The sequence below is a fragment of the Mauremys reevesii genome, linkage group 7 (assembly GCF_016161935.1).
Source record: "Mauremys reevesii isolate NIE-2019 linkage group 7, ASM1616193v1, whole genome shotgun sequence".
In the NCBI taxonomy this organism is placed as follows: domain Eukaryota; kingdom Metazoa; phylum Chordata; order Testudines; family Geoemydidae; genus Mauremys; species Mauremys reevesii.
The window spans coordinates 100,760,513-100,786,059 of record NC_052629.1 but is presented as its reverse complement, the minus strand read 5'-3'; the positions used below and the strand labels follow the sequence as shown (position 1 = coordinate 100,786,059).

The window sequence follows — 25,547 nt, the reverse complement described above, 5'->3', positions numbered from 1 at the left end:
GTAGAAGAGATTGTCCTATGATTTTATGAAAATTACGGTTAAATAATTTTACTTTTATGAAACAATTTTAATTCAGTTCCAGTGAATCATATATATCAACAAATCATGTTTATTGACTGTGTATTAACAACTCAATTGTTTTGTTAAAAATCCGTGTTATGTGAGTGAGAGAACTTAATAAGTGTGTTTGGTTCTATATCATAACACACTGTACTTGAAATACATTTTGAAATCTAAAGCCTAGTCAATTGTGGCTGTGCTACAATCTTATTTATGGGGGTGTGTGTAGCTGTACTGTCCCAGGACCAGACCAAGAAGCAGAATTTGACCTGAAGAATCACAAATTGTCTTCCTGTTTCCTTGAACTTTGGGGGTGTAATGTGTATTGACTGTATATCTGGTGCAACATGTGTCTGCAATACAGCAGCACTGGCTAGCAAGTTGAGGAGCCAGAGGCAGTGTTCTACCCACTCTCCATTCACATGCTCTGGGAATATTTAGAGCCCTGTATAATCTGCTCTTTCCATGCTGCTACCTATGCTATAGTTGGTGTAGGGCAATAAGGGAACACCTTCTCTGTGTGGGCATACAGGATGGGCCCTCAAATAGTAGTGCATTAGCTCACTGGATATCCACATTGGACATTGTATCTATGATCTAGTACTTCTGTTATCTAGTGAACAGAAAGAATTATAAATGCCAGTGACTGTAATACGGAAAACCACCGTTAATCTTAAAAATAAATAAATAAAAATCATGGAACAGTTATAGTTGTTCAGAAAGAATTGTTTTAACAAAAGGATGCATCCTATCTCTTTAAACCAGTTAGGAAACAAGCCTGCATTGCTTTGAGCAGATCCCTAGGCAGACCATGTTGGTCTGGTATTGATGACAATAACATTAAATTTTATAGCTGAGTTGTCATGTGATACAATTGTGCAGCGGTTTCAAGCATACTATAGTGGCTGGAAAATTAGCTCTTTTGAAGGAAACAATTGTAGATTTTTATCTTTATCCAACATCTTCTTACTCTATTTTATTTCAACAGGAAATGTAATGTACAAATAATTTGTCAAGCCACATTTTATAGGCAGTCCATGTTTAAAATGCATGTTACAGTTTATATAATCTGAAAATAAAGTGTGATAAAGTAGATACTTATATATGGAGCATGAATTGGACCAACATATAAATAATAATATGCAGTTTGGTTTCCCTTTTCAGGTCTTGACAGTTTTAAAAAAGGGAAGCTGAGATGAACATTAATTATTATTATAAAAATAGCCATTGAAAGTAAGGAGCTTGCTGATATAATTAAACTTATGATTATTCCAACCAGGTGACCTTTTTCCCTTCAGTGTTCCATCAATAGCAATAGTTTTACTTAGAATGCACATGGTGTCTAGGCCTATTGCTGGACCTCTGCATAGGGGGTGAATTTCATCCATCAGTGAGTATCAGTCAGAGGATTCCATTTACAGTGTCACTCCTGTAGGAGCAGAGGGGTAGCCGTGTTAGTCTGGATCTGCTCCAATATGTCTGTTAGTCTATAAGGTGCCACAGGACTCTTTGCTGCTTTTACTCCTTTAGGTAGAATGCTTTATTTTTTTCATATGAATAAACCTCTTCTTCTTTAATCTAGTTATATAGATGTTGCTGAATTAGTAAACTGTGTATTTGGGAATTGTCCTAAATCTCATCTTGCTTATTACAATAAAAAGGCAGTGTTTAGATGAAATTAGTAAGAGTTAATGTTAATGTAATACCATGTTTTAAGTGAGAATTAATAAAGAAAAGGTTATTATCAAAATACCTTAATATATGGTTCTGATATTAGCAATGAGAGCCATGCTAACAGACAAAATTGGGTGAAATATATATTAAGAAGGTAGATTATGTAATAATTGAAAATAATAGCATTCTCTACCTTCAGAGTCCAAAGTACAGCTAGAGCTTAGATCATAAATGGAAAGTTTGTGTCTAATCCTAGTAAATTTCATTTTTCTGATGAGCTTCAAACTCTAGTTATTATCCATGGCGCAGTAACACAACTCCATAGACATAAAGCAACAACTGAATTGGATGCTTCTCCATGCAATAATCTTCCTAAATGGCAGGTAGACAAATGGGTAACTTGCTGCAGTGGTGGTGAAACAGAGGGGAAGGCTGCTGCTGCCTGGCACTACCCTTTTATGGGCAGTACCCTGCCACTTGACTGACCAGTCCTAGTACCTCTTGGGGCACTGAGATTGATCAACAGCAGCCCTCCTAATAAGGAAAGGCTGTCAATGGCCAGCACATGCTGCAGCTCTACTTCAGCACAGGACTTGCCCTCTTAGGCCTGGTATACACTAGTCTGTTGTTTCGGAATTAGCAGAGTTAATTAAAAAAAAAATGCGGCCACACAACCAAACCGTTTTTTTTCGATTTCAAGGGCTCTTTAATCTGATTTCTGTACTCCACCTCAGCAAGTGGAGTAGCGCTTAAATCGAGATCACAATCCCGGGTTAAAGGTATTGTGGATGCAATTCGACGTTATTGGCCTCGGGGAGCTATCCCAGAATGCTCTCTTATGACCGCTCTGGACAACACTCTCAACTCCGATGCACTAGCCAGGTGGGCAGGAAAAGCCCTGGGAATTTTTGAATTTCATTTCCTGTTTGGTCACCATCAGCACAGGTGACCATCAGCACAGTCCACCGTCACAGGCGACCATGCATTGTCCACCATCACAGGAGATCACGCAGTCCCAGATTCGCAGACGAGCTCCAGCATGGTGTGAACGGGAGGTACTGGATCTCATCACATGTTGGGGAGACGAGTCTGTTATGGCAGAACTACGTTCCAAAAAAAGGAACGCAAATACGTACGCTAAAGTCTCCAGGGCCATGACAGAAAGAGGCTATTCCAGGGACACAGAGCAGTGTTGTACAAAAATAAAGGAGCTCAGGCAAGCATACCAAAAAGCCAGGGAGGTGAATGGGTGCTCTGGGTCACAGCCCCATACATTCTGCTTCTACTGTGAGCTGCATGCAATTATGGGGGGTGACACCACCACTACCCCACCACTGTCCGTGGACACCTGCAAGGGGGGAGTTGCACAGAGCGATGGGGAAGAGTCATTGGAGGATGAGGAGGAGGACAGTGCACAGGTGGCAAGTGGGGAATCCGTTTCCCACCCTAGCCAGGAACGCTTCTTAATGCTGGAGCCAATAGCCTCCCCTCACTCCCAAGGCAGGCTCCTGGACCATGACCCTGGAGAAGGCACTTCTGGTGAGTGAGAGCATGATTGGAGCCACGCAGTGGGGGGCAGGGAGGGGAAACCCAGCTGTGCTGGGCTGTTCGCGTTTAGTTTAAAGGGCTCATCCCTGCTCAGAGCCTCATCGGAGCCACGCGGAGGGTAGGGGGTGTTGTGTGAAGCAATCATCTCAGAGAGCCTGCAGTTCCTCCTTTTATGTGGCAAACCCACTAGGCATTGCTTGCTATGGGAAAGGGGGCCCAGCAGTTTGAAAGCATTGAAATGAATGTAGAAGATGCAGAACCCCGTGTGCCCCTAAGCTGCCTGCAAGCTGAATTCTGTGGCTGGGCGTGTGTGATGGCTTACTCACACCAAAGTGTCCCCTTTGTTCTCTGAAATGTATCTTTTAAAATACTACCTTCCCTTTTTGTCCTCCTGCAAGTGCAAATGTTTCAATGCGGCCCCTATCTACTCTGACCCAGAGGCTGTCTGTCCAGATTAGAAGGCGGAAAAAACAAACTCGGGATGACATGTTCGCCGAGCTCATGCAGTCCTCCCACACTGATAAGGCCCACCTGAATATGTGGAAGCATTATAGGAACACAAAGAGAAGAGGGACGCACGCGATGAGAGCAGGCAGGACGCTATGGTCAAGATCATGGGGGAGCAAACTGACATGGTCCGCTGTATGGTGGATCTAATACAGGAAAGGCAGCAAGACCACAGACTGCCGCTGCAGCCCCTGTATAACCACCCTCCCTCCTCCCCAAGTTCCATAGCTTCCTCACTCAGACGCCCAAGAACACGAGGAGGGAGGCTACGGGGACCCACACACTCAACCCCAGAGGATCGCCCAAGCACCGGGAAGCTGGCATATGCAAACTTTTGATTTGGTTTCTGGACTTGTCCTTCCCTCCTCCTCCCTAACCCAATGCCCCCGCTCCAGGTGTTGCAAGCTTCCACAATGCTATGGCCACACGCTTCTCAACTGTGAGGGCTGCTCTCATTTTGGTGTCTTTGTGCTTAAGGGCAGGGGACAGCAAGTCACAAAGTTCCATGAAAGTGACCCTACACATACAAAAGTTTTGCAGCCACTGGGCATCATCCCAGACCTTCAACATTATGCGGTTCCACCAGTCTGTGCTTGTTTCCTGGGCCCAGAATTGGTGTTCCACGGCATGAATCTGGTCCAGTGCCACCATGATTTCCCAATTGTCACATGCCGTGCTTCTAGGAACATCTGTGTCCATGTCCTCATCAGGATAGTAATCGCACTGTCGTCGCTTCCTCGACCAGTTTTGCAGATACTGCACATACCGCTGGATAATGCACGAGGTATTTACAATGGTTAAAACTGCAGCGGAGATCTGAGCGGGCTCCATGATTGCTGCACTATGGCGCCTGCACGGGTAATCCTGGAAAAAAGGCATGAAACGTAGGCCTGTTCAGTTCAAGATGGCTGATAAAAGGTGGTAAATGGTTGTCTTCTGTAGCTTTCATGGAGTTGGGAAGCCTGCTAGAACTGCAAGAGCGGGAGAGCAGAGTTTGCAGTGGAAGCTGTGCGTCTCTGTTCACGATGGCCGAAAAATGGCGGGGAATTGTTGCCATCTGTAGCTTCCACGGGAGCCCAGGACCGACAATATGGAAAAAGCGGCGGAAGCTGTTCGGCTCAGTTCACGATGGCCAAATAATGGTGGGAAGTTGTTGCCTTCTGCAGCTTGCATGCGAGCCCAGGACAGACAGCATGGAAAAATTTAGCTAGCGATGCAAGAGCGGGAGAGCAGAGTTTGTGGTGGATGCTGTGCTGCTTTGTTCACGGTAGCCAGAAAAAGGCGGGAAATGGTTAGATAAAAGAATAGATAGAAAGACGAGAGGATGTGAGAGGTGGATTCATAGTACCAGGAGACAGGTGGTGCACCATACTGCACTGTCTGCTGGCAGCATGGCATCTGCTGTAACTTTCACGGAGGGAGGAGCGAGTGACGGCACACACCCAGAAACATGCGCGAGAATGTTTTTGCCCCATCATGCATTGGGAGCTTAACCCAGAATTCCAATGGGTGGTGGGAACTGTGGGATAGCTTCCCACAGTGCACCGCTCCGACATTCGATGCTAGCCTCAGTACTCTGGATGCACTCTGCTGAATTCACGTGCTTTAGTGGGGACACACAACACCGAATATATAAAATCGCTTCCAAAATTTCGAATAGAATAAGTTTGAATTAATTTTGTACTGTAGACGTACCCTTAGTCCCACATAATTTAGCCTTACATAACTTCCGTAACCTCTCTTTATAAGTTAGTTCTGTTTTACTATATATACTATTATTTCCTAATAGAACACACAGAGATTATTTTTCTCCTAAATAATTTGATTCTATCATTATTTTCCATATTTTCAGTTGGAATGTGTTAACCAGAAATATAAAAGGTTTTTTTTTGATTTTGCATTGTATTGTCAACTTAATGGGAGCCTAATTTTATTGTGGACATTTTACATTTTTTGCAGTTTAAAACAATAAATACTTTTCTATCTGTGTAAGCTGAGTAATATAAAAACCCAGACACAACAGTGCTCTTTCATCTATTCAGGCAAGGAATAATACATGTGGAGCAAAGGCTGTCTTTCTGAAGTAGATTTGCTACTTCACAGTTTTACCATGGTAAGCAATGGTAGCTGAGTTGTGTAGCCTGAAGGCTTTAGTAAATAAAAGCCTGTGTGGATTGGCTGGCATTGACATGTGGCAACAATTTTCTTAGGTTTCAGTTGCTGCAGGGAGGAATTACAATTGTGATGCACAGTGATCCATGAAAGTTGTGGTCTTATACTTGAGAAGAAACTGAACTAAACTACTACTGTGTATAATAACACCTAGATTAAAAAATAGCTTTGTTAAAGCAGCATTTTTAAGAGACAGAATGAATGAGAAATTTCTGAATTGAATGAATACCTTTAAATTAAAAATGCAAAATACAAAACTTCTGAGTTTGCTGGATTTGATTTTCTAGAAGAAAAATAATGTATTATGATAGTTTCAGAATTATTTAATCTCCTTGGATAAATGGTCTATTTATACTGTTAGTCATTGAAGCAGTTGAGATACTAGGAAACTGTTTATTCGGCCAAATCAATGTTGTGTCTGTTAGCCATCTTGGATATTGCTTCCTCCCCAGTATGAGAGTCCTTTTTCCTTCTTTTTCTAATGATCTTTAATTTATTGTAATATAATTTAAATCTTAGTCCTTGAAACAAATCAGTTGAAAGGAACGTTTCTTATACAATGTCATGTACACCTTCTTTCTATACTGGTATTCTCTCATTTTGAATTGCATATTATATTTGCTGTCAGTCAAATTATTTCTATTTCTGTATATTTGTTTTTTTTAAATGTAATTGCTAAATAAATGGCACTTGCTATGCAGCATTATTTAATATTAATTTGCATAATTGCCAGGGTTCCTGTCAGTCATGTGGAAAATAAGATTTAAAAAAAAAGAAAAGTCTTTGAATCCCTCTTCCTCTGTGAAACACCTAGCCATACCTGTTCGCCAGATCATTTCCCTCACCTAATTAAAAAACTTCCCAAACACCCACTTAATCATTGTACTTATGAGACATGAGGTAGGGGAGACAAGAAGGGAGGGAAGAGTTAATGGAATCTTCAAGACCTTTGGAATGAAATCCTCCATGTCTTCACTGATATTTGATTTTATCTTTGTTATCCTTGTTTTCAATGTGATTTTTTTGGGTTACCTTATCCATTCCTTTTGTTTACTGAGGGACTGAACTTGTCGAATTGACATGGTGTATTCTTCAAGACAGAACTGTATCTTTTTGTTTGGGGAAATATGTAGCACCTAAACATTAAAAAATAATCATGGACATATTTAGGTTTACAATATGTGCCTCTTTTCATTATTAAATGTTATGTAATACAAACTACAAAAGGTAAAGTATTTAAAAAAGAGAATAAAGTCAATAGTTGTAAAGATGCAAGTTAAGTGTTCTTGAAGCTTGGATATTTGATGAGAGAATAATGAATGCAGTAATGGGAGAAGGGGAAGGGAAGCTGTGTTCAGTGAACTAAAGCTACAGGCTTGTTGAAGGAAGGAAGACCAAGTGTTCTAGTCAGTCAGAGCAGAACTAGTGAAAAAGGAATCCTGAACTCTAGAGTTACAGAGCAGGATGGTAGAGAAAGCCAAGACTGGAGGAGTATGGGCTTGGTGAGTAGGGGAGTAAAGTCCCACTTGAGCAAGCTACTTAGGCATGTGCCAACTTTTATGCATGAATAGTCTCATGTTAGATGTGTTAAAAGACCTCACTGAATTGGGCCCTCCTTAGATAAAGATTAATGAACTAAGAATTGAATACATTGGCCTCTATATTTTCAAGACTCTATTTTAATTTTGGATCTGGAAGTTGATAGGAAGTCCATGAGAGTAAAAAGGACAAGGATATTTTGTTTTTTTTCTTTCTTGGGAAAGAGAACACTTTAGATTCCCCTAAAATTTAAAGAATGTGAATTTAAAAGCATCTCAAAAGAGTAAAAATGCAAAAAGCATGATAGGATATGATTTAAAAAAAAGAAAGATTTCAGCTGACGTGGATCTCTGCTTCATTTCCTTGTTAATGAACTGGAATCAGCAATGTCAATATAGATCCATGAAAGAGCTTTATAAGGACAAGTTCATTTTTTCTGGCTACATTTGTTTTTGTGGTAGCAGCAGAACAAAATATGAAAAATTAATAAGTAACTTTTTATTACAATACGTGTTCTCGTACAGCCAAATGTAAAGTCATAGATCTAGAGAACAAAGAATGTAGGTCATACTTACAGGATGGGTGACTCTATCCTGGGAAGCAGTGACTCTGAAAAAGACTATTGCATCATAGTGGATAATCAGCTGAATATAAGCTCCCAGTGCAGTGCTGTGGCTTAAAAGGCTAATGTGTCCCTTGGGTTTATAAACAGGGAAATATTGAGTAGCAGTAGAGAGGTTATATTACCTCTTCATTTGGCACTGGGGTTCACAGTTCAAGAAGGATGTTAAATTGTAAAGAGGTCAGAGAAGAGCCACAAGAATCATAAGAGGACTGGAAAATATGCCTTATAGTCAGTGATGTAGTGCTAAATTTTATAGAGCCAGAGACCTGACCCTCCACACCTGCCCCTGGCTTCTTTTCACACCTGCCCTACATACTCCATTCTACCCACTCCTTGGACATCTCACAGCCACAACATTTCCCAGGGCAGCTGATCACTGGATGCTTTGGGGAAAAGCACAAGCCTTGTAGGGAGCCAGTGGGAGAGGAGCGGGAAGAGGGGGCAATTCTGAAGAGCCAGAATGTTGCTCCATCTTGTCTTTCAGGTGCCATAATGATGCTCCAGTCAGTTCCAGCAGCACTATACCCTTGCGTATAGTGAAGGACTGAAGGAGCTCAATATATTTATCTTAACAAAGAGAAGATTGTGATCAAGTTACTCCTTAATCTACAAGTACTTGCGTGAGGAACAGAAAAATGATCGAGGACTCTTGAACCTTGCAGATACAGCTATAACAAGATTCAATGGCTGTATTTTGAGGCTAGACAAATTCACATTACAAATAAGGTACACATTTTTAATGGTGAGGATAACCACTGGGATAATTTACCTAAGGGTTGCAGTGAATTCTCCATCACTGAAAAATTAAAAGTCAAGGTTAGATGTTTTTCTACAAGATATGCTCTAGTTCAAGCAGGAATTCATTTGTTAAAGTCTTATGGCCTGTTATTCAGGAGGTGATATTAGATTACCACAATGGTCCCTTCTTGACATATAATCTATTAAAATTATGTTGTCATAGTGGGTTAAAAAGGCATTTTGAATTCTGAGAGTATTTCATGTTTAAAATAATTGGCATTTCCTGACTTTTTTAGGGTTTGAGTTTACAACCTTAATCTTCTTTCAACATATTTCTTAAAATATATAATTTCCTAGCTTTAAAAAAAAGCTAACTGAAAAAAACAGAAATTCCATCGTGTGGAACCATATTGATCCTGACATTGGCCATCAGTGCTGTTGGAACCTTTAGGTTTACAACACATATTTCTCCTATTTTAGCAAATGGAATAAGTGATAAGAATAGTATGCTGTTAACTTCTGTGTGGACCAGCCACTAGTGGAGGATGAGAAACACACTTTGCCAATGGGTTTAACAGCTGTGTAATGTTGGGACACTCAGATCCTGGGGGTTCTGTTACAGGTTCTGGAGGGGAGCATTCTCTATTGGACAGAGAGCCTTATGCCCCAGGCTCTCTGAAGCTTATCTCCTTCTGCTTTTGTCCCCTAGTACAGCGGTTTCCAAAACTTTTTAGTAAGGTGACCCACAGACTGCATTTAATCTTTTTCTGCGACCCACCCAAGGTCCAAATTTGTGTGGGAAAGGGGGGAAATCACAGGCCTATGTCCTCCTCCTCGCCAAGGGGGCACCAGCCACTCTCAGCAGCACTCTCCAACCCAGCACTATAACCCTAATTCTAGCCTGGTGCACCAGAGAGGCCCTGAGGGTCATGGTTGGGAGAGCAAGCCCACCCCTCATTCATCCCTCACTGGCAGCTTCTGTACATGGGTCTGGCCCTGGCGCTCTGCTCCAGGTTTTGCGCTGGGCAAATCCAAGTGAGTGGCTTTAGCGAAGCGAGACTCACTGGCATGGCACCTCCTGCTGGTTGTCTTGGGAATTAGCTCTCCAAGACTCAGAGTGCCTTCTACTGGCCGGTGTCTCAACTGCCGCTGGCCCCTGTGTCTGTCCCAGACCCTGGTGCCCTTTACCTTGGGGTGCTGCCCCAGCAGTACCCCACCATGCTCTGGGTCTCCCCACCCAGGGAAACCCCCAACCCTCTCACCCACCTTGCCTCAGTGGCTACTGCTAGTCATCATCTAGCTCCCACTCACTGGGGCAAACCTCAGTCTGTCATGACCACTCATCATCGGCAAGGGGGTTAGAACCTGCTGCCTTTGCTTATCCCCAGGCTGCAGCCTCTGCAGCCCCAGTACCTTCTTTAGACCTTGCACAAGACCTGCAGCCTGGGGAGTTGCCTGGCTGGAGCTCCCCAGCTCCTCTTGTCTTTCCCCAGCACTGCTCTACCTCTGGTACCCAGCCCCCAGGCAGCTAGGTCCTTCTCTCTCCACTGCTAGAGAGACTCTCCAGTGCCTGGCTCACAGTCCTTTTATAGGGCCAGCTGTAACCTAATTGGGTGTGACCCCAGCTGTGGCTGCCTTCCCAATCAACCTACCCTATTGGCTCCCCGGGGGCAGCCCTTTCCCAGGGCTGTTTTAACCCCTTCAGGGCTGGGGCGGGCTGACCACTCTGCTACAGTGGCATTGTGATCTGGTTCATGAGATTGCAGCACCAATCAGGTTTAGCCCAGCTAAATTTTTGCTGAAACTTTCCAAAAACACTCAGCTTGTAGTAGACACCTGGCAAGGAAATTCTAAGCCTGAATAGTTAAAATTTGATAAAGTTATAAACAGGGTCTGATAGTGAAGAGGCCAGATTTGCAAAAGTGCTGTCCACCCAGTAGCAAATCTAGCACAGTTTTGGATGCTGAATACTTTAGAATTTGTAGAGGCAGATTTTCAGATTATGGCTTCTTTAGTCTAAAAAGCACAAAATGCCCTAACTTTTGAGTTCTTAATTTTGCAACTTTAATATTCTAGTAATGTAGTTTGTGTAATTTCCTAGATTTTCCAAAAGCTAACTGAAAAAACAAATTTCATCATATTGACACCCGCGTGGTTCATCAGCGGAGTTGGAACTTTGCTACTGCACAGATCTTTGCCACTTGAACTAATGGTGTAATTGATAGCAGCAGTAGTAGCTGGATTATCATTCTCTATGTATGTTGAGAATGGACACTTTGGCAAGGGGATTCACAGATATTTTCTGGCCGCTGAGGAATGGTGAGATTCAAGAATCTACATTCCAGGTTCTGGCAAGGAGTATGCTGTACTGGGCACATACACTTCTGCCTATTCCCCTCCTTCTCTGTCCACATCTTCTCTATTCCCCACACTGGTTCCTTGTTCCAGTACTGTTCTCTTCACCAAGTCAGTCCCAGTCTCCTTCCCCAGCAAGTCCTACTCTTACTCCTGGATTCCCAGTTTTCCCCCCAAATTCCAGTCTCAGCTCAGCCATTACTGGTTCCATCACCCACCAGCCTACAGCTCCTTATCCCCAGTCTCCTTGCTCAGTCAAATCTAGTTCCTCAGTCCCAGCTCCTCATCTGATTTGTCTCTGTCCTCTGCCTACATTCCCTGTCCCCATTGTCTCCCAGTTCCAATTTCCCTCTTCAGGCTCCTCATTCAATCTGTGTTATATCCTGCCTCAACCCCTCATCTCCTTGTCCAAGTTTGCTTGCCCAGTCAGTTCCAGTTCTCTCCCTACAAACCAGCTCCTCCTCAAATATGTATCCAGGCTTCTCTCACCTCCTTTTTTCCCAAGCCAGTGCTTTAAGTGGTCTGAAAAAAGTGTGTGTGTGGGGGGTCTATCATAATCCCAGCCACAGTAAATTCTTATGCACTTGATACAGACAATTCACATTATTTTATATATTACATAAACATTCACTGTTTAGCTCATGAAGCTATTTATACTTGTTTTTAAATAAGGCAGCAGGTTTCATACAAATTATTACAATACAGCCAGGGAGTTCGGTGGTTAGGCGTCTGGGTGCAGTGGTATTCAGTGGGGTTAGAGGTCTCTGATGATGCAGGGGTTGTGATGTAGTGAGATTCATTGGAGTAGGGGTTCTCTCTGGGGATGTGGGGTGCAGTGAGATTCAGTAGGATTGGAGGTCTCTGATTTGGGAGGTCTCTCTAGGAATAGGGGGCTGAGGGTGCTGTGAGATTCAGTGGAGTTGATTGCTATTGGTCTGGCAGTGCAAAGAGTCACTGGGATTGGGGTGGAGGTTCTCTGGAATTTGCAGGCTCTCACTGGGGATGGTGATGCAGTCAGATTCAGTGGGGTTGGAGGGTCTCTCGGGAGATTAGGGCCTGGGGGTAAGAAAGATTCAGTGTGGTCATGGGTCTCTCTCAGGCTAGTGTATGGGGTGCACAGTGATGTTCAGCAGAATTGGGGGTGTCTCTGGGGACTGGGGTTCAGCAACATTCAGTGTGGTTTGGGATCTTGGGTTTAGGTTCTCTGGGATTTGAGGGGTTCTCAAGGGATGAGGGCTGCGGTGAGATTCACTGGGGTTGGAGATATCTCTGGGGATAAGGGTCTGGAAGTGCAGTGAGATTCAGTGGAGATTGGGGTCACTCTGGGATTGTGTCTCTCTGGGGATAAAGTGCTGAGGGTGCAGTGAAGTTTGGAGGGTATTAGGCTGGGGGTGAAGTGACAGTCAGGATGGAAAGTCTCTGTTAGGCCCTGGGGCCTGGCTCTGAGTCAGGTGCTCCTGTCCTTCCCTTTTGGCCTTGCTCTGAATGTTTCTCCCTATAAGCTACTGGGCAGCCGGTGAGGAAAGTCCATGCTCCCAGCAGCTTCTTCTGGCTCTCCCCAGCTTCTAGGTTGCACCACCCCAACCCGCAAGCTGCTGCCTCTGCTCCACTCCCCCATGGACACAGGCCCCCTGTGTGTGTGTGTGTGTGTGTGAGAGAGAGAGAGTGAGTGAGAGTGACAGACAGGCAGCTTGGCCAATGAGTGGGCAATGGCTGTCTGTGGGGGAGTGGAGGAGAGACCTGGGGACTGTATGAGGCAACAGCAGGAGCCTGGGCTGCTAGATGAGGTAGCAGTTCCAAAAGAAGCTCTGTTCCCAGCCGCCCCCACCCCTCCCAGCATAAAAAAAGTGTGTGTGTGTAGGGGGGCCTCAAGCCACTGATTCTCAGTCCAATCTCCTTCCCCAGCTAGTCCCAGTTTCCTTCCCCGTAACTACCGCTTCCAGTCTGTTCCTCCTGCCCAGATCACAGATCAGGCTCTTGTGCCGTCTGTATTCAAATCAGGCACAATTCTCCTCCAGGCTACTTGGGTCCAGAATGGTGGATTATTGAGAAAACTTCACTCTCCAGTATATATGGACACTGATATGTAGTAAAAAGTTACTGCGAGTCCATCCCATGTTTCTAATGTCAAATCTATTACAGGAGAGCTACAAACCAGTTTTAATCTAATTTTTCAATTTATCAAATAAATCAGAACTGAATAAGCTGGCTCAAAATAAGCTCAACTTCTGTGAAACTATATATAAACTGAAGGCACGGTTTGATCCTTGAATGCATGCATGTTATTGCGAAGTTGCCAGGAACTGGCAAAAATATTGAGAGTTCACTTTTACTTTTATATCTTATTAGGATGTTTTGAAAATTTTATAAAGCTGTGGTAAATAAAATAGTATGTATTTAATACTGCTTGTTACTTTATGCTTGCAACTGGAGGGAAACAATTCACAGCAGTTTTCCTAATCATAACTGTAAGCATAGCTAAGGTTATGTTGCCAAGTGCAGGCCGCAAATAAAGACAGATGTGTGGTCAAGCTGGCCTCAGCTTTTATTAAATAACCAACTGAACCAAATAAACTAACCTTAAATCAGGCAGGAAATCCTTGCCAGACTTGATGCAGATTCATATACATTGGTAACGTTCGCCGCTGCCCAAACCTGCAATGCCTGTGACTCATGCCAAGGCACAGTGCACTGATCTGCAAAGCCCACATCAACTGTTGATGGTCCCACTTGGGTTGGTGACCTATGACTTAGATGTACCAGGCCCTTTGAGGCCCCCTGCTGGAGGCCTTGTGGTCTTACCACGCCTTATCCCAGGAAAGGAGCAGAAAGGCTGGAGGGAAGCAGCCAATCAGAGCTCAGCAGGCTCAGTTAAAAGGAGCTGTAGGGCCTGGGCAGTTCAGTTGCTGGCTGGGACCTAGGGTGACCGGATGGGATGAAGAAAATATTGGGACACATGGGGCGGGATGGGGAGTGTTGCTGGCACAGAAGAAAAAAAAAAAAAGCCCGGAGTCTTGGAGTCCCGTCAGTGGGGGAGGGGGGGGGAGAAAGAAAAAAATGGAGTCCCACCAGCAGGGGGGTGGAGGGGTGGGGGAAAAGTGGAGTCCCGCTGGCAGAACAAAACAAAAAAAAACAAGAGTGCAAAATATTGGGACAAATTGCGACCAAACATCAATCAGGATGTGGAACAAACGCCTTTAAATCGGGACAGTCCCGATTTTATCGGGACGTGTGGTCACCCTACTGGGACCAGAAAGTTGAAGAAGGAGGAAAAGGCTATTAAATTTCACAGGTAAAGAGACTGGGGAGAAACCCTGCTCAAGCATGGATAAGACTGGAGAGCTTTCCAGGCACAAAAGCCTGGGAGAGAGAACCCTGATTAAAAAGGAGGCAGAGACTGTTACAAGCTTTTCCAAGCCAAGAGGCCTGAGGGAAGAGCTTGAGAAATCAGGACAGATGGAGAAACTCTCCAGACAAGGAGGCCTAGGAGACACCTTGTTGGGAACAGACAGGGAATCCAAAAAGGTGATGGGATAGAGTGGGAAGTAGCCCAGGGGATGCAACAAGAAGTGTTAAAGCAGCAAGTGGCTACTACGTAGGGTTCCTGGGGTGGGTCTGAGGAAGTGGCCTAAGCCCTAAGAAGGGAATAAGATTCAGTACTAAAAGCCTGAGAAAGGGGCTATAATTTAAACAGGCCTAGATACGGGGCTGAAGACCCTGGAGAGGCCCAACCATTTGTTGGACTGTGTTACCCTGGAAGGGGATCCATGCATTCGACTGTATGAGACTTGGCTGGAGGGCTGAGCCACTGAAGACCCACCTCATGAGGCCAAGAGCCAATAGGAGGTGCTCATGAGAAATGAGCATGCCCCATCACACTTGGTAATGGCCCAAAGTGGTATTCTAAGTGCCTCTTCTGTTACAAATGGTAACGCAGGTCCTCACACAAATAGTGAGAGGATGGCCACGTGGTTCAGACTCTTCCAGGGAGAAGAGAAGGGCATTCACAGATTGGTTAAAATACCCAAGAATATTGTGTTTATCACAAATTTTTAAATGACAGCTTTTCCATAACTGAAATCTCCCCTTTTCCCTCCTCTCCTAATTTATGAGACTAAGTAGTGTTTTAGGTGTGGTCAGGGTGAACTAAAATTGTGTGAGAAAGGTTCGGGTAAATATCTGCAGCAAAAATGAAAATTTAGTATAGGAAATGCTGAGCTGTAAGGATGGCATGCATCAAAGTTTACTATCTCCAGAGTTTTTTGTTTATTATAATAATAATAATTAACAAATACTATTTCGGCACCTTTGACCAGAGGATCTCTGATTGGTTAATTTTAACCTCATGCTATCCTTGTGCTGTATTATCATTTCAATTTTAAAACTGAGAAAACTGAAGCACAAAGTGTTTGTGACTTGCCTAAAAGAGTCACAAAGGAAGTCTGCAGTGGAACTGGGACCAGAACCTGACCTGATTTTTCAGACTGCAGCATAACCACTAGACCCACCTTCTTTCACAAGTGGTGCATTTTTGCCCACTTCTGCTGTATGTAAAGTAAACAAAATGTTGTTGTCCTGTACCTGTTATCACAGCATGGGTCAAATGTAATCAAATAGAACCTGACAAGGATGTCATTCATCACGCCATCTTCTTTGTTCGTTGTCCTTTCTGTATTTACTATACATTGGTATCCATTTCACTTTATATAGGGCGATGTTCATTCCTTGTAGTGGAGGAATGTGCTAATAATGCTTCCAGTGTCATCCTGGCCAGTATGAGGGGAGATTCACTCTTGAAGCAGGCAGACAGTGATTCTATCTTTGCCTTACTTTGCAGAATATGCCAGGGGAGGGCAGCATTATGTTCTTGCATGGGCTACATAGAAACATCAAAAGCAGAGGCTGCTGAGGGACCCTCTAGCTTAATGTTGCCCCCCAGCTGAATAGCTCCTTCTAGAAAGTGCCACCTGTTTTTTGGCATGTTCTTGTCCCCTACATGTTTCCTTTGTGGACTTTCTGCCACTAAGGCCATATACCAGGACATATTCATTTATGCCAACGTAGCCTCTCAAATAAATCTAGCCTTTAGCTTCTCTTGATTTTAGTGTTTAGTAGCTGTTTTCATGATGATCTTTATTTTAATATCCTCATTCCCACTTTGTAGTAAAGGTGTGATACTTTTTTATTTCCTGAGCACAGTAACATGATGTGGATCACAGTTGCAAAGGATCACATGTCCAGGTGAGTATCCTCTTAATCCAGTGATACTATTACTTACCTCAGGGATTGGCAACCTTTCAGAAGTGGTGTGCAGAGTCTTCATTTATTTACTCTAATTTAAGGTTTCGCGTGCCAGTCATACATTTTAACATTTTTAGAAGATCTCCTTCTGCAAGTTTATAATATATAACTAAACTATTGTTGTATGTAAAGTAAATAAGGTTTTAAAAATGTTTAAGAAGCTTATAATTTAAAATTAAATTAAAATGCAGAGCCCTCCGGACTGGTGGCCAGGACCCGGGCAGCGTGAGTGCCACCGAAAATCAGCTTGTGTGCTGCCTTTGGCGTGCATGCCATAGGTTGCCCACCTCCTCTTCTTCCTTTTTTAAAGTCAGATACAAATAAAACACATCAGCAAACAATAACAGGCCAAATGAATCCTGCCTATTGATACAATACACAAACAGTAATGGCTAAGGTGTAGTTCAGGGGACAGAATGAACCCCTTGACAAATGAGATTACTCATTAATAGTGAGCCATTATCTATTAATTAAACTCAAATCCCATGGTGAACAGACTGCAATTTACAATGTGTTACTTTTACTTTTATAAAAACTGTGTAGTAATCTACTAATAAAGAGGGAACCATTCCTGTTTAATTCAAACAGATCTTTTTCAATCTTGGACCAAGAGCAAGCAGGAAAATTATTTTAATGATTAATATCTTTCCCTCTCTCCCCCTTGATATTATGTGGTCAGAAAAACACCAAGAGTGCAGCTCATTGGCCCTCTGCCCTACTGTCTGCTGGGTACCTCTCTCCACCACATGCATCTGACCCACATTTTCCCCCTTGCTGAGCTGAACACACCTCTAGAAGCAATTGTAAGAAGCTGAAACTTGGAGCCAGGGGCCTAGCTGAGATTGAGGGCCCAGTCTGCTTGATAGTGGCTTGCCTCACAGTCCTGGATCATTGGCTAGACCAGCAGTTTCCCAGAGTGTTTTTCAGAATATGGCCCTGGTCAGACTAGGATGAGTGGCAGGCATATTAGTAACTCTTTGCTCCTCTCCATGCTAATCAGAAGAATCTGCCTGGTAGGTGATGTTTTTGTAACTTTCCTGTTGTAGCAGAGGACAAGCAATCTGGATGGGCAGTTGCTCAAAGAGAACATGAGAAGAAACCAGACGCATGGTTTAAAAGTTGCTTGCTACTGGCTACTCTGTCTGGCTTCAGACTCTGAGCTATAAAGTAAGGGGGACACAAGTCTGGCAGATTCTTCACCCTCCACCCCAATGCTGCTCTCCTCCAATCTCTGCAGGCTTCTCTAGCTGCTGCACTGACCCCCCATGTCTAAAGAAGGAATTCCTCCACAGTTTTAAAAACTGGATTATTTGGTTTTAAAATACAATTAAAATGTTTAAAATTAAAACAAATAATCATTTAAAGTTTAAATGTAGCAGATGAGAGGGAATCCAGGATGAGGAGCTGTGATGTGGCAAACTGATCATTCAAGAAAATACAAATTCAAAACACATTTTATGACCCCAATAATACATTCCAGATTGTGCTTTATGGGATAATAATGGTACATCTCAAGTGCTAAAAGGTTACTCTGTCTTTGACTTGATGCCTCACAAAACATTTAAGGTGTACCATTATTCATAGCTTAATGATAATCATAGTATGAGTTATTGTTATTGTCTGCCTAATTTCTTACCTGAATAGGACTGAGACATTTGATTTATATTGTAAACTACTATCGGAAAATCTACAACTGTCCTTTTCTTAGATACATAAAGTGCTGTTTGTATCATAGGAAACTGAAAACAAGAAAACTCTATTCGCTGTGGTAAAACTTTAAAAATGAGTGTGAGAGCATTTTTATACAAGTGATGAGAACCTCCTGGACATGATTGACTTAAATTAGCTTGATTGCTTTTTATCAATTGCAGCTGCACTATTTAGCATAAAAATGCAAAACATCTAAAAATCATTTGCCTTGCAGCACAGTAGAAAGATGTTTTTGGTTAGTTTTAAGATACTTCAAATGTTTATTCTACACAGATTCTCTTAGAATGGATTCAGAACATATCTAGTTACAGAGCATTAGTATAGATATTGTAAACTTTGAGAAAATTAATTAAGGAAAATATTCTGCTTTATGAATTGCATATTTAGGATTTGGGTATTTTAGCTTTTAACTGTTACTAAGTTAAACAGCTCAGTGATATTTGTTGTAGTGGCATAATCAAGCATCTGTTGTTAAATACTAAAAGAAAGACTCCAGAATTTTTAATGTAATGTGCAATTAGTTTCACTTGGCTGAACAGTGACATGGTTGAAAGAAAAATCCAGAAGTCATGTAAAACGAAATTTCTGTCAAAATCAGAGGAGAGAATTTTAGACCAGTATTGTTGATTGCAACCCAACTTTGAAAACTGACCTGAGTAAGGCTGCTATTGTTGTTTGATGGTTATGTTCTATACAGTGAGTTTGTGTGTGTATTGCTCTCCTTTCTGGATTTCTTAAGTATCATGTTTTGGGGGCTGTACCACATGCAAACTCAAATTTGTGTCATTTTATACAAGGACCTGTTTTTCATCAGTGGCATAGTAGCATATGACTATAATTCCAGGCAAGTGGTCCTATGCATTCCTTAGATGCTCAATATTAGCTAATTCAGAGGAAAGATATGCCTGTGCACAGAAGGGTATGTGCCTGTGCGCACACAGAAACACATGCTTTGTCAAGAATTGCTACAGAAATCATGTTAAAATTATTCTTGTTTTTATGTCAAATAACCAGAATTCAGCTATTCTTTGATATGCTGTTATCTCAAATTGTGCTCTGTGAAATGTGGTTTTGATCCAAGATTCCCACATCAAGATCAAAACCTTTTATTATTCTTTGGATTAGTGTATCCTTAGTTCTTCTTTGAGTGCTTGCTCATGCCCATTCCAATGTAGATGTGTGCTCACCCTGACCTACGTGGTACAGCATGTGAAACTTCAGCTCAGACCTCTCCAGGCATGGATGGCATCCATATACTCACCAAGCCAACACCATCTGGACAGCCATCACAGTCCGCTGAATTGGTGGCTAAACCCATGGACAGCGTGTGAAGGGGTCCCATTTTCAGGACCCCAACCTTCAGCATCTCTTGTCATGGATGCTTTAGAGATGGGCTGGAATGCTCACTTGGGGTCCCTCAGAACTCAGGGCTTCTGGTCTCCGGAAAAGCTCTCACTACACATCAACGTCAGAATGTTCAGGGTGGTTTGCCTGGTGGTTTTCCAACCCCATGTAGTTGGCAAGTGCATGTCAGTCCTTAGACAACACAACAGCGATGTTTTATATCAACAGGCGGTTGGAGTGTGCTCCTCTCATCTGTGCCAAGAAGCACGCTGCTTGTAGAAATTCTGCATAGCCCATTCGATCCACGTTGAGGCCTTCTATCTGCTGGGATCACAGAATGAGCTAGTGGATCACCTCAGCAGATCCTTCTTCAACCACCACGAGTGGTCTGTCCATTCAGATATTGTGAAAATCATCTTCCAGAAGTGGGGGACACCCCAGATAGATCTGTTCATGACAAAGCAAAACAGGAAGTGTTTCCAGTTCTGCTCCTTCCTGGGTTGCAGCCTGGGGTCACTTGCAAATACCTTCCTCCTCTCTTGGACAGGTCATCTTTTCTATGGATATCCTCCCATCCCTCTCATATGCAAGGCCTTGATCAGAAGGGACAAGGCACAAGTCATCCTGATGCCTTGGCCTGGCCACATCAGCACTGGTTCACCACGCTCCTAAACCTCTCAGTGGAAACACCAGTCTGTCTACCTCTGTTTCCAGACCTGATGTTTCAGGACCATGGCTGCCTTCGTCATCTGCACTTGGAGTCCCTTCATTTCATGGCCTGGAAGCTCTATGACTGAATCCTGTGGAGCTACCCTGCTCGGCGCCTGTTCGTGAAGTGCTTTAAGGGAGCAGGAAACCATCCACCAGAGCCACCTACCTGGCAAAGTGGAAAAGGTTCTTGATCTGGTCTATACAAAAAGGCATTTCAGCTACACAGTCAACATTGTCATTCATTTTAGACTACTTAGTCCATCTGAAACAGCAAGGGCTAACTGTATTATCTATTAAGGTCCCTCTGGCCACAATCTCAGCCTTCCACTCCTGGTTGAACGGTCATTCTGTTTTCTCAAACTCTATCTTAAGGGACTTGAGAGACTGTACCCTCAGGTATGGCAACCAATCCCTCCCTGGGACCTCAACTTGGTATTGGCAAGACGGACAGGACCTCCTTTCAAACCTCTGGCAACATGCTTGTTTCGCCATCTGTCATGGAAGGTAGTCTTCCTGGTGACCATTACTTCAGCCAGAAGAGTCTCAGAGATCCGGGCCCTCGCTTCAGAACCATCTCATATGATATTCTTCAAGGACAAGGTCCAATTGCATTCACACTCAGCCTTCCTTCCAAAGTACAATTCCAGAGTAACCAGGATATCTTCCTATCGATCTTCTACCTGAAATCACATGCCAACTGAGGAACAGAGACTCCACTTGCTGGATGTTATATGCACACTAGCCTTTTAAGTAGAAATAACTAAATATTTTGGAAATTCACTCAGCTATTCATAGCCATTGCAGACAGGATGAAAGGTCTTCCAGTCTCAGCCCAGAGAATTTCATTATGGATCACCTCCTGTATCTGTACATGCTATGACCTGACCTCCTGCCCTGATGGCACCTTCCACAAGGGCCCAGGCATCTTCAACAGAAATGGCACAAATTCCTGTCCAGGACATTTGGAGAGCAGCGATGTGGTCTTCAGTGCAGTTTTGCATCTCACTACACCATTACCCAACGGCTTGAGACGATGCTGGATTTGGCCAAGCATTACAACTTAGCATGCCACTAAACTCCAAATCCTCCACCTGCATAACTGCTTGGGAGTCACCTACATTTGAATGGACATGAGCAAGCACTTGAAGAAGAAAAAATGGTTATTAACTTTCCATAATTGTTCTTTGCAATGTGGTGTTCATGTCCATTCCACTCCATCCTCATCTCTCTTTTGGAGTTAGTCAGTAAGGAGGAACTGAGGAGATAGCAGGTTGATGGGACTGTTTCTACTAGTACCATGAGTGTGCAATGCTACTGGGCACCAGAGCCAACCTGATGGATACCACTGAGGGAAAAACCTTCCGGCGGTGGTGCTTGGGGCTAATACGCACCTGTATTGAGCAATACATCTCGAACAGTTATGGATAGTTAGTAACCGATTTTGTTTCTAGGATGATGGTCCCAGTTTAAATCTTTAGACAGCCATTTTGACTTAGAATCATAGAATCATAGAATCTCAGGGTTGGAAGGGACCTCAGGAGGTCATCTAGTCCAACCCCCTGCTCAAAGCAGGACCAAACCCAACTAAATCATCCCAGCCAGGGCTTTGTCAAGCCTGACCTTAAAAACCTCTAAGGAAGGAGATTCCACTACCTCCCTACGTAACCCATTCCAGTTCTTCACCACCCTACTAGTGAAAAAGTTTTTCCTAATATCCAACCTAAACCTCCCCCTCTGCAACTTGAGACCATTACTCCTTGTTCTGTCATCTTCTACCACTGAGAACAGTCTAGATCCATCCTCTTTGGAACCCCCTTTCAGGTAGTTGAAAGCAGCTATCAAATCCCCCCTAATTCTTCTCTTCTGCAGACTAAACAATCCCAGTTCCCTCAGCCTCTCCTCATAGTCTCCTTAAGATAGTTAAAAATAGAAGATCCAATACATATGGATATTCAATTTCCTTAACCAAATTTACGAGTAAGTGCTTCATAATGGAGTTGGCCTCTACTCTTTTATCATCCCCAGAAGGTAGTGCTTCCTAGTAAACTGGTACAGCTTTTTGGTGAGTGACTAAAAATGACACCTTGTGTGTATTCAAAATCGTGTGTATTCTGAAGTTAGTGTCTAAAAATAAGTTCTATCGGTCTTACTCCTGTGAGTCCAACAGAACTAATAGAGCTAGGAGTCGAGTATCAGAGGGGTAGCCGTGTTAGTCTGGGTCTGTAAAAGCAGCAAAGAGTCCTGTGGCACCTTATAGACTAACAGACGTATTGGAGCATGAGCTTTTGTGGGTGAATACCATCCGATGAAGTGGGTATTCACCCACGAAAGCTCATGCTCCAATAAGTCTGTTAGTCTATAAGGTGCCACAGGACTCTTTGCTGCCAGAGCTAGGAGTGTGTGAGCTAGATATATTTCTTTTTGTGCATCAATAATAGAGTTTTAACTTTATATTACAGGAGCAATTAGTTACACCTGTGCAAACTTACTGAAGGTAAAGGGACTGCATAGGCGCCAATGAGGGCATATATACTTGAAGAGAAGAACCAAGCTTGACTTTCAGATCCTAGTTTAAACTTTCCGGACTGGCAGGAGAAAAAAAACATTTTAAAAAATGTGAATGGAGCACATTTGAGATGGAAATCATAGGGATTGATAAACCTGGATTCCCTCAAAACTATTTTTACAGCACAACTTTTCATAGTCAACTACATAGATTTGGTAACTGTTGGTTTTTGTCTTTAACTACTTACTCTTCAAATTTCCAAGTTTCTAAGTTCCACTTTAAATGTTACCAACCACAGTCTTTGTCCTGGCTATAGACATTATTTTGACTGTATTTTTACTCTTGGAAGGATACTATTTATGCTTAAATGATCTCTTGTGCTTTTCCATTTAACTGAAATGTACGAAATGTGTGCCACTACATATGAGTTGGCCCCATTCCATTCTTGGTTAGTGAAAGCCATTGGAGACTGCCTAGGACAGCTACAGACAGAAATGTTAGCAGCTCTTCAACATGTCATCTTTAACCTCATTAAGGTCAGAAAGCAGCTTTTCTGTTTGTCTGAGATGATATTGTGATACTATTACATATGTGCCAATAAATGTAATTAAATTTGCATAGTGCAGGGCCCTCTGCAGTTAATCTTTGGTAGACTTTATATTAAACTGCTTCTGTATGCTGGTATTTTCCTGTCCTGTGAAATGTATCTGTATTTTCACAATCTTTTGAAGAGATTAGAAAAAGGAGCAGAATTTCACTTGTGCAGAATAATCTATGTCTGGAAAAAAGATTACTTTCTGAATGTTTCAAGGAAAAAAAACAGATGAGGAATGATATGTTTTTATTTTAGAATATTCTTAAATGGCAGATTTATAAGGCTCCCATGTTATTGTCAACTGTCAGAGGTTGGAGAATGAGTTTTGTTACTAAGGTTTTGTTTCCACCTCTCTGGTAAATCTGCTTTCACATCACATCTAATTTTGTGGTAAACAATTTACTCCCTTATCATTTTAGCAGTAATATAAACAGTAATCAAAATACATAAATTCCAACTAAAGAATATTAAGAACAATTAAGCAATAAATGTACATGCACAGGTGGCACCTTTAAAAAGCGAACAGTTATTGTAAAGCAGTACAAATACTTTGCTATACTATATATTCCAAATATAGGAAATGCAGTGGAAAAGTCCATACCACACTATAGTGTTTGTTTTCTTTTAAAGGCATCCACAGTGCCTAGGAAACAACTTTTGCACTAGTTCAAAAAGATTTAATATCACAAGTAGGTAGCTTAAGGAACCTGTTTTTAGTTTCAGGAGCTAAAGTCATGGAAAGATAAGTCTTTTGGGGATATCCTGGTTAAATAAAAAATAGAAATGCAGGGAGCACTTGAGTCTCTTATAAGTGAACAAAATAGTGACTCTAAGAGTCTCACAATTCTGTTGATAATGTAAGAACCAGAATAGAATCTAGCTGCCTCTCCCATAGTTGCATTGCCTAGCAAGAGTTTAAAAGAAGTATTAAAAACTCATTTGTCACTAAATTAAGAATATGTTTTGAATTCACAATAGGAGCAGATCACTTTAGTAAGAAGGAGCCATTTTTATTTAGCCACTTTTCAGAGAACCACTACACTTCAAGATGCATAAAAATAGAATCAGCTGAATTAGACATTGCATCTTTTTATAATGCTGGTCTTCTCAAAGCAGCATTCACTGGAAATTAATTTAGGATCTCCAGAAGCTGCAGCACCGTCATCTGACAATAAAGAAGATGCAGAAGTCAGGCCTCCAACTGTTGGAATACGAGATCACTACACAATGCTTCATTCTAAATCATAAAAATATTATTTCTGTTGCAATTAAAAATTAAATGTGAAAAATGGTGTTATTACAACATTTAGTAGTTAATGGTAAGCTAACATTGGTGTAGGAACTTTCAATTTTCTGACTTTTGGTAGCTTTAACTATACAACCTTAGGCCCAGATCGTGATTACACTCGTTAGTAATCTGACTTCAACAGGAATTTTCATGTTTGTAAAGTTAAGTGCGTGTATAAGTATTTGCAGGATTGGGGTCTTAATGTAGTATTAGCACAGGTGTTCTTTATTTTATTTTATTTCCAGGTTTTTAATAGAAAAGGGAAAATAAGAATGGCCGTACCGGGTCAGACCAAAGGTCCATCTAGCCCAGTATCCTGTCTACTGACAGTGGCCAATACCAGGTGCCCCAGAGGGAGTGAACCTAACAGGCAACGATCAAGTGATCTCTCTCCTGCCATCCATCTCCATCCTCTGACAAACAGAGGCTAGGAACACCATTCCTTACCCATCCTGGCTAATAGCCATATATGGACTTAACCACTATGAATTTATCCAGTTCCCTTTTAAACGCTGTTATAGTCCTAGCCTTCACAAACTCCTCAGGTAAGGAGTTCCACAAGTTGACTGTGCGCTGTGTGAAGAAAAACTTCCTTTTATTTGTTTTAAACCTGCTGCCTATTAATTTCATTTGGTGACCTTTAGTTCTTGTATTATGGGAATAAGTAAATAACTTTTCCTTATTCACTTTCTCCACACTACTCATGATTTTATATACCTCTATCATATCCCCCCTTAGTCTCCTCTTTTCCAAGCTGAAGAGTCCTAGCCTCTTTAATCTTTCCTCATATGGGACCCTCTCCAAACCCCTAATCATTTTAGTTGTCCTTTTCTGAACCTTTTCTAGTGCCAGTATATCTTTTTTGAGATGAGGA

General features: G+C 42.4%; 1 protein-coding gene and 1 long non-coding RNA gene across 7 annotated transcripts in view; one reads left to right on the top strand and one right to left on the bottom strand.

The window, feature by feature from the left end:
* Positions 1–25,547, top strand: part of ERC2 (ELKS/RAB6-interacting/CAST family member 2) — an 801,227-nt gene that overhangs the window by 248,365 nt on the left and 527,315 nt on the right. The gene's annotated exons all lie outside the window — the stretch shown is intronic.
* LOC120369143 overlaps positions 24,453–25,547 on the bottom strand; it is a 38,975-nt gene continuing 37,880 nt past the window's right edge. For all 4 annotated transcript variants that reach the window (XR_005582949.1, XR_005582947.1, XR_005582948.1 and 1 more), the window contains one exon: positions 24,453–24,550. This is a non-coding gene — a long non-coding RNA (uncharacterized LOC120369143). The remainder of the gene's footprint in view (positions 24,551–25,547) is intronic.